The 9,211-nt window shown below is 47.5% G+C and overlaps 1 pseudogene; it reads left to right on the forward strand.

Annotated features, from left to right (window-relative positions):
- Positions 1–8,242: 8,242 nt before the first annotated feature.
- LOC114205470 (acidic leucine-rich nuclear phosphoprotein 32 family member B pseudogene) lies at positions 8,243–8,922 on the forward strand (annotated as a pseudogene).
- Positions 8,923–9,211: the final 289 nt, after the last annotated feature.

Below are 9,211 nucleotides of genomic sequence, written 5' to 3' on the forward strand. Positions count from 1 at the left end.
TATCTTTGACACTGACGATCTGAGGACAGGGAAGGAGCCTGTGTTTAGCTGCTAGTATACATCACCAACTTTTTATATAGTTTCTCATTTAATCCTGAGAATGACCTTGTGACATAGGGATCATTACCCTAACTTGCAAATGGGGACACTAGAAACTCTCAAAGCTGATCTGTCTTCCCTCAGTTCCCATAGCCAGTGAGCATCAAAGCTGGGGTCAACCCAAAAGTCATAGCGAAATGCATTCTTCCTCATCTACCGACTTGCACAAGACTTGCTTCACACAGTTCTTGGCCTGGCTGAGGAGGGACACGAGGGTCAGACCCCAGGAGGGAATGTGTTTGGTGCCTGGTCTGCTCCCGCCTCCATTTCCCAGGCTGGGGAGTGGATGGAAGACCACAGTAGTTTGTTGGTCAAACTTGCTGAGAGGGAAGCCTGAGAGGGGCTTCAGCACAACTATATTCCTTCTAAACGGGGAACTCGATCACCCTGCGTTAACTCTGTACCCTTACGAATGGGTCTGTTTTTATCCTGTTTCCAAAATTTTAAGTGCACTTAAATGAAGGGATTATTTAACAATTTCTGCCGGTTTTCTGGTATTTGTTTTGAGGGTTTTTTCTTTTTCCTTTTTAATTTTGTTTTTGTTTCATAGCGTTGAATCATCAAAATATTGTAAAGCACATTTTTGGCTCACTAACTGATACACTCCTGCCTAATTGCCTGCAGTTTCATTTCTTCTTTGTTAAAATGACACAAAGTTTTCAGTTTTGTTGCTTCCCAAAAACAAACGGTGTTGCTTCACTACCCCTCCATCTGCACCTCCACCAGGATGACAGTGCACAGCGCAGACTCCACAAATCACTGGTCCTGGGCAGGAGGTGGGGGGGCAGGAGCCGGGAAGGAGGGGGGCAGGGGACAGTGGCCTGCCAAGAAAGATCCCTCCCCAGCACCCCGGCTGACATTATCTAGTGGATCTCCCCACATCTTTGGCAGGTCTTAGTTGTCCATGCCATGAATTGCCAAAGGATTTTTAAAGCTCCTAGGAGCCTCCAACCAGAAACTACCAGAAACCAACTGGCCTCATGCACGCCACAGTACTGTACTCCACAGGCACCCAGCCCAGATGAGAGCCCCACCTGATGCTAGTAGATGTGTGGACCCTTCCCAGCATCCTACATTTCTGACCTGTGGTTTGACCTCACCTCTGGTTCCATGAGCTCACCTTGAATCACAGGACTGATTGTTCTTCTAGCCCCACATAGGGAATGGTGTACATGCTGGTGCCCCAGGCCAACCTTTTCTGGCTCTGACCATGGGCTTATCCATGATGTACTGCCTTTTCCAACTTTACCCAGGTCCCAGGATAGGAAAGCAAACCCCAGTAGTGCTTGGCAACATTAGAACTTCAAAGGGGTATGTTTTTCTGAGCACACCTCTGCCTTTTCTGGAGAACCTTGCCAAAACCAGAGGTTGATTGGGAGCCAATATTATGATCCTGACCTCCTGTACTACAGAAGAGAAAATACCAAGGCCCATTGAGAGGAAAGTAGAGTCCAAGGCCACCGTGTGAGTCAGTGGCCGAGATGGAACCAGACCAGGAGCCAGACCTCTAACCTGGTACTATGCTAATTCCAGACTTGACTTCTTTCCAACTTTCCCAGAACATCCATCTGTTCTCTTTCTGAGGACCAGGTTATTGCATTCCCCAGAGTCAGGCTCATGAGTTTAGAATTTACTCTGCAGTTTTCACAAGTTTTCTTGAGCTTAAGAATTATCTGGAGTGCTTATCAAAGAAATGGATGGTTGGAGCCTAACCTAGACATACTGGTTTAGAATTTCTGGGGGAAAGTTCTGATAGACCAGTAATTCTTTTCATCAAGAAAGTTAAAAAAAAAAAAAAAACTTTGTAGAGGTAATTGGGAGTCATCGAAGGCTTTAGAGCAGGGTCATAACATAAATAGTCATGCTTCTGAAAGATTAATTAGGTGGTCCTGTGGAAGCCAGACTGTCAGCATCGAGCTGTAAAGAGCTCTGATAAAGGGTACCTGGAAAGGTATCTCCAAGATCTGAGTGGAGAGAGGAGACGTGCAGGCTCTGAAGCCATGTCTTCCTCTCGTGATACCACCTTCCCAGCCCCAGTGGAGAAGGACAGCATACACACGTGACACAGGTGGGGACAGTTGGGTTGTTCCTCACAGGGCTTCAGAACTGGTGTCAGAATGACTCTCTGCCTCATCTCCCTGGTCTAATCCTGCCCAGATCAAAGCCCACCCCTCCACTGCTGTCCTGAGCCAGATGGCATCTCATCTTCCTTCGAGTACTGTCACCTGTCCTTGGCCTCTCTTCCAAATCTAGTTACCTCCTTGCATCCTAAATCAGGGAGGTACTTCATCATTAGACTAGACAGTCTGTTAGGAATTGAGACTCCAGCTCATTCATGTCTCTATCCAAGATTCCTTGGACATAGATTACAACACATCGGCCTGGGCTTCCAAAAGTGTTTCTCTGACTACAGCTCCACTTGTTCCATGGAAACTCTGAATCCTCCAAACTTCCTTCCAGCCAGTTCTCTAAGTGGCCAAGAGGTTTCCTATATGAGCTTTGCGAATGAGACCTCTTAGCTACCATGAGACATAGGCAATTTACCTCTTGTCCTCTGAGAGCTGTTACAGTATCTCTTTCCTTTACCTACTCAAAGAGTGGGGCCATGGCCCAGTGCCCAGCAAGGCCCAGTTGCTGCTTATTAGGCACTGAAGCTCAATGCCAAGTACACGGGAAGTCAATGTTGCTGCCATCCTCAATTCCAAATCTACCTATGCCTTATCTTTTCTATGTCCTACAGAGACACAGTCAACACAGTTATTCATTCAGTATAGATTACTATGGGTCTGCTTAGTACCAGGGCCATTAAGATACAACCCATTCACAGTCACTTCCTTTAAGGCTCGGACATCTGTTGAAAGTATCTGGAGTGAAGGACTGTCTTCCTTGGAATCCCACCTCAACCCCCACAAGGACCCCCTTGGCCTAAAGCCATGCATATGCACCACGATACTGTCTTCCCCGACCCAGTGCCTTCCTCTGAATCAATGCTAGGGTCAAATCTCAACTCTACTCAGTCCTCCAGACCAGGCTAACTCCTAGGGTAGACATAGGTTAAGCCCACACTAACAAATATCTCTTGAATATTGAATGAGTGTCTTCCCCACACAAATCCTATACAGACCAGGACATTCCCTCCAGTCTCCTTCTTGACCCTTCATACACATCCTCCTACAGCACAACAACTAAGAAGGCTTCATGGCTCTTAAAAGACTTTCAACAATACAGTCGAGGGCCTCATAGCCTCAGGGAGAAGTAATTAGAGAGCATAATTATATGAATCCTCTTTTACAGATGAGGCAAGTGAGGCCCAGAGAAGTTAAGGGCTTCTCAGAGCTGAGCGGATCAGAGGTGGTATGTGAATCCAGGTTCTTTGCTCCTAATTGCTGCACTTTTCCAGTCCAGCTTCTCTCAGAGGGAGGGAAAGGCGCCTGATCAAGCACATGCTCTCTTTCGCCTCATCTAATCCCTGCAGTGGCCCCAGGAAGCAGAAATCATCACCCCCATTTTGTAAATGAGGTGACTGAGATACAGGGAGGTCAAGTCACTTGCCAAGATCACCCTACAAATAGGTGATGAAGGCAGTTTTCCAGTTTAGGTCACTGGGATCTGAACCTCATGACTTTGCCCTTTACCACATCGCCCTGCCATGTAGAAAACTCGATGTCTTAGGACTGCCTCATTAGAAAAACAGCCCTCACGCTACTGCAATCCTCTTAAGTAAATTACCTCCCCAATCAATGAAAGAATAAGCAGCACAGGGTGCTTTAACTCTCAGGCTTCCAGCCAGCCGAGGAGAGCCCCCGTCATAGTTGATCAGGGCTGTTCCTGTGTGATGTCGCCCAAATTCCCAGCTGAATCACCACAACATTTCAAAAGTTAACAAGTGCATTAGCCCAAACAGAGACATCTTGAGACAGGACTGAATGCCCTTCCACATCACAGAGTACCTGAAATCACCAAATTTGTAGGGATTTGACTGGAAATTGAGAGGGTCGCTGTGAAATCGTATTTGGAGAAACTTTATTAAGACACAAATTATGCCCACTACAAAAATTATGCTTGCTACAAACTCGGATTTTTTAGCTCATTTTCCAGATGGGCAATAGCACAGACTTTCTTAGATCTTCCCTCCCACAGTCCCACTGGGAAGAGAAACAGGGGAAGGGAAGTGGCGGGTGAGGCAGACTTGAGATCGGGGTGGGCGCAAAGTATCTGGGCCATGGGGCAGAATGCGCCAGGACCTCATCCCAGGTGGTTCCCAGCAGGCACGGCCTTGCTCTTCTCCTCATGTTTCCACCACTCACTCTTCCCACCCCTGCCCTTGTCCTCTGGGCCAAGCAGGGCAGCGAGAGAACATGGAGGACACCAGCCCACCCGGGTGCCGGGAGGAGAAATGAGTCCTCTACCCCCGAGGCCAGCCTCCTCCAGGCATGGAGCTGAGGCCAGAGTACTCCCATTATTTCCCAGTGCTTGGGCTTGTCCACGGTTCCTCCTTCATCTCTTCCAATGTGTCTCCTGCGGGTTCACTTCCTTTCCCTGTAAGGAACTCCCTAGGGATTCGAGCACAGACTCACAGCACACTGAGTCTGCCTTCTCAAACTCCAACGCCATTTCTTCACCTTTCTCCTGGGGTGCCAAGTACGCTCCCTCAAACACCACACGCCTGAAACCAGGCTGCTGTTACATGCCAACAACAGAGGCAGGTAAATGAGAGCTGGCTTCAAGAAACAACCTAGAAAAATCAAGATAGGACTTGAGTGGCCAGGCAAAGTTTTCTGAAAAGGCAGCACCATCTTATCATGCCCCAAACTGAGCTCATTGTCTTCCTCTGCTGCCTTCTCCTCACAGGGGCTCTGTCCTGGTTAATGGCCTCATCAGTCAGTCAGTCACTCAGTCCAGAAAGCGAGGGCTGGGGTGGGGGTGGGGGTGGGGGTGGGGGGGCGGGGAGGACAGACAGCCTTGAACTCCCACATCCAATCGGCAGCCAAGTACTGTCAGCTTCATCCCCTTGATACGCCTCAAACTTGCCCCCTTCTCTCCACCCCTAGATGACATTACCTGACTTCAGCCCTTCTCACTCCCCGTGTGGATGATGGCATCGGCTTCTTCTCTGGGCTGCCCCCTGAATAAGCCAATCCTTCCCCAACTCTGCTGCCTCAGGGGTCTCTGGGAAATGCAGACTCTAACCTCGGTAGCTTTCTGTCTATCCAGCCCCAGAGTGGCACAGACTCTAAGCATTTTGCTGCCCAGACTCGACAAGATAGAGCCACTCCCAGGCGCGCAGGCGGCCGTCCTAGTTTGCACCCATATTCCTCAGAGGGGTCTGTTCTCTTCATCTAAATCCCCCTGTCCAGGTCTCCCTAAAACATTGCCAATCACCTGCAGGGAAATCCCTACTTCTCTTCAAAGTCCACTTCAGGTACAGTCTGATGTATGAACACTTACCTGCCACCTCCAATCTCCCCTTAGCACTAATTAGTCCTTCCTCTGTGTGGTTCATATCCTTAAGCAAATGTGCTTTCCTCCTGTCCGTCTCCCTGAACCACTTGAGAGCAGAGGGCTTGCTTTCTTTGTCACACATTCGGAGGGCCTGTCCCACTGAACGACCGGAACTCAATTCAATCCACCAACTCACTGCAGAAAACTTGAAGTTCATCACTTTGTGTAAAGGGTCTAAGTATGTACTTCTCTATCATTCCTGAAAATGATATTTAAAGGTAATAGATGGTGACATATGTTTAAGTTAAGACCATGTAGAAAACTCCCATCCTAGGCACTGGCAAATGGCACAAGGTACCCTGAGACAAACAGGGGAAAGCTATTGAGTGGATCACCTGTCATGGAAACAAGTCACCTGGTGCCAAAATATAACAATTTTTATGGGAATTATTTTAGAATATTATTCTGTGGAGCAGGATATGACTCCCCAACATGGGGAGTAAAGAGGACAATGACCAAAAAGACTGCATCAGGAGGCTATTATAGGACAAACATTTTGTGAAACATTTTATAAACATTGACTCCCTCCACAGCCATGCAAGATGCATGCTATTAGCTATTTGCAAATAAAGAAATGAGGTTAAATACAGAAAATAGTCCTGGTTTTTGGCTAACAAATGACAAAACAAGAATTTAAATCCAAATCTGATTAGTTCGAAGACCAGCTTCCCAGACCAAATGTCAAATCAAAATAAAGAACATAAAAGTCATGATATGAAATGATGGGCAATAAAAAATGAAGACCCCAAAATCCTAACTATAGCGGTTAGGATTAAGTTCAGCTTCGGTTAATAGTGACACAAAGCGACAGGGACTTAAAGCAGGTAGATGTTTATGTTTGTCTTATTTCCAAGTCTGAAGATAGGCAGGCCAGGGCTGGCTTAGCATCTGCAGAATCGTTGGTCTCTCCCATTCCTAGGGGACAGCCCTCCTGCTCAAGTCCCATCATGAAGCTCCAGCCATGCCATCCATATTCCAAGTAGCAAGGGAGGAAGGAGAGCGAGAAGAGGCAAAGCACTCCAAAAGCTACCATAAAACAATGCCATTCAACCCTATGAGCCTAATTACATGATCTCACCTAACCACAAAGGAAGACAGGAAACGGAGTCCTCATTCAATGCAGCCATGAGCCCCGGTAAAAATCAAAGGTTCTGTGAAACAGAAAATGGACATCAGGGTAAACACATACTGCCTCTGCCACACGTACTTAATATTAAATGTATTAGAAATACTGCTATTGTATGAATGCAGCACTGTTCCTGCAAAAAAAAAAAATGTGTACATTTATATATTAATGTGTGCTCATTCGGAAGGACCCCAGCCTTTATTAACAAGCCTGGCAAGGAAGAGAGTATGAAAGCGAATGAGGGTTAAACTCCTCATGCCTCGGGGGCAAGTCAGGAGGGGGGAAGTGAGTTTTACCATTAATTATGATAATAGAAAAAATGTGGTTATTCAGAGCACACATCACATTTAATGCAGAATTGCTGAAGACATTGGCTACAAGGCAAGGACACCCATTTTTACGACTCTTACTTAACACTATGAGAGATGATAGCTGATCGATGAGACAAGAGGAGGAAATCGCAATAAGAGCAAAACAGGATGCATGGTTTTTACAGCAGAGAAAAACTCAACCTACCCAATGAACAACAGAAAAGAGGGAAAACACACAAAACACATGGAAAATAGGACATAAGATGGCAGAGATAAGTTCTAATCAAATAATAACAAAAAACCCAAATGGGTTAAACTTACCAATTTAAAATGAGACTCCCACATTGGATTAAAGAAAACAATATCCACCAACACATTGTCTTAGACACATTTCAAGCAAAGAAACAGGGAAAAGCTAAAAAAAAAAAAAAAAAAAAATTGTGAGAGGGGAGAGATACACCAGGCAAATATGAAGCCAAAGAAAGCTGGGAGGGCAGTCCCAAAACCTGACAAAATGGAATCCAAAACCCAAAGAATAATGTTACCTATTGATCAAAAGAAACAGTAAAAAGTATATGGATATTTATGTATCTGACGATATAATTGTAATAATTCAAAATATATAAAGCAATAACTGACAGGACTGTGGGAAGAAATATACAAATCAACAACTATAGTTGAGAATTTAATATCCCCTTCTCAGACAGTGATAAATAAAGCCATAAAAATTGAGCAAAAATAGAGACTATCTGGCTTTACCCCCGCCCCCCCTCCGGCCCCCGCCCCTCCCGCCCCTCCCGCCCCTCCCGCCGCGCGTCTCCCAGCCGCCCGGTCCTCGGTGCAGCCGCGGCCGCCGAGCCGAGCAGCGCCGCGCGGGGCCGAGTGGAGCCGAGCAGCCGCCCGCGCCGCGTCGCCGGTTTAGGCGCAGTGCGGGGCCGCGGCCGGGGGCGGCGGTAGTGAGACCAGCGCTGCGCTCCAGCCCCCTTTTCGCTCCATGGTTTCTCCCCGCTCCCCTGAGTAACTTGACTCCGGGAAGGGGGCTCCGCTCGCCAGCCCGCACGCCGCCCGCCGCCTGGGACCGCGCCGGCGGCCTCTACCGTCCGCAGAGCCCTTCCGACGGCCCTCGCTGCGCAGGCCGGGACGCCTCTCCCCGCTCCGCCCCCGCCGCGGAAAGTTAAGTTTGAAGAGGGGGCAAGAGGGAAACATGGACAAGAAGAGGAGGATCCACTTGGAGCTGAGCATCGGCCCCCGGCAGCTGTTCGAGAACTTGTCCTGGATAATTGCAAATCAAATGATGGGAAAATTGAGGGCTTAACAGCTGAATTTGTGAACTTGGAGTTCCTCAGTTTAATAAATGTAGGCAATTATAGGCAAGATTTCAGTTTCAAATCTCCCCAAACTACCTAAATTGAAAAAGCTTGAGCTCAGTGACGATAGAATCTTTGGCGGTCTGGACATGTTAGCAGAAAAACTTCCAAATCTTACCCATCTAAACTTAAGTGAAAATAAACTGAAAGATATCAGCACCTTGGAACCTCTGAAAAAGTTGGACTATCGGAAAAGCCTGGATCTGTTTAACTGTGAGGTTACCGACCTGAGTGACTACCGGAGAGCGTCTTCGAGCTCCTGCCCCGGCTGACCTACCTGGACGGCTGTGATCGGGGGGCCCGGGAAGCCCCTGGCTCAGATGCTGAGGTGCGTGGTGTGGCTGAGGAACAGGAGGATGAAGACGAAGTCAGTGGCGAGGAAGAAGAATCAGGACGTGATGGAGAAGTGGATGAAGATGAAGACGAAGAAGATGAAGAAGAGGAAGAAAGTGCGAAAGGCGAAAAGAGGAAGAGAGAAACAGACAATGAAGGAGAAGATGATTAAGACCCCAAATAACTTGGAAAGAAAGAACTGTTCAGTATTGGTTGGACCGCTCATATGGATTTGGTAGCCGTTTAAAAAAAAAAAAAAAGAGTAGCTGTGATACAAACCCCAGGACACCCACCCACCCAAAGAGCCAAAGAATAGTTCCTGTGACATTCCACCTTCCTCCATTTAGCCCCTCTTGGAAATTCACCGCCAAGCTTGGGGACTTCACTCCAACAAAATTGTAAGCATTGTTAGGTTTTCATGTCAGACTTGCTGTAGCGTGGAGAGCTGTGACTGGGGAGCCGGCCGTCTGTGG

Source organism: Eumetopias jubatus, unplaced genomic scaffold (assembly GCF_037043125.1).
Source record: "Eumetopias jubatus isolate StellerSeaLion01/CBP00866 unplaced genomic scaffold, mEumJub1_p1.0 scaffold_17, whole genome shotgun sequence".
NCBI lineage: Eukaryota > Metazoa > Chordata > Mammalia > Carnivora > Otariidae > Eumetopias > Eumetopias jubatus.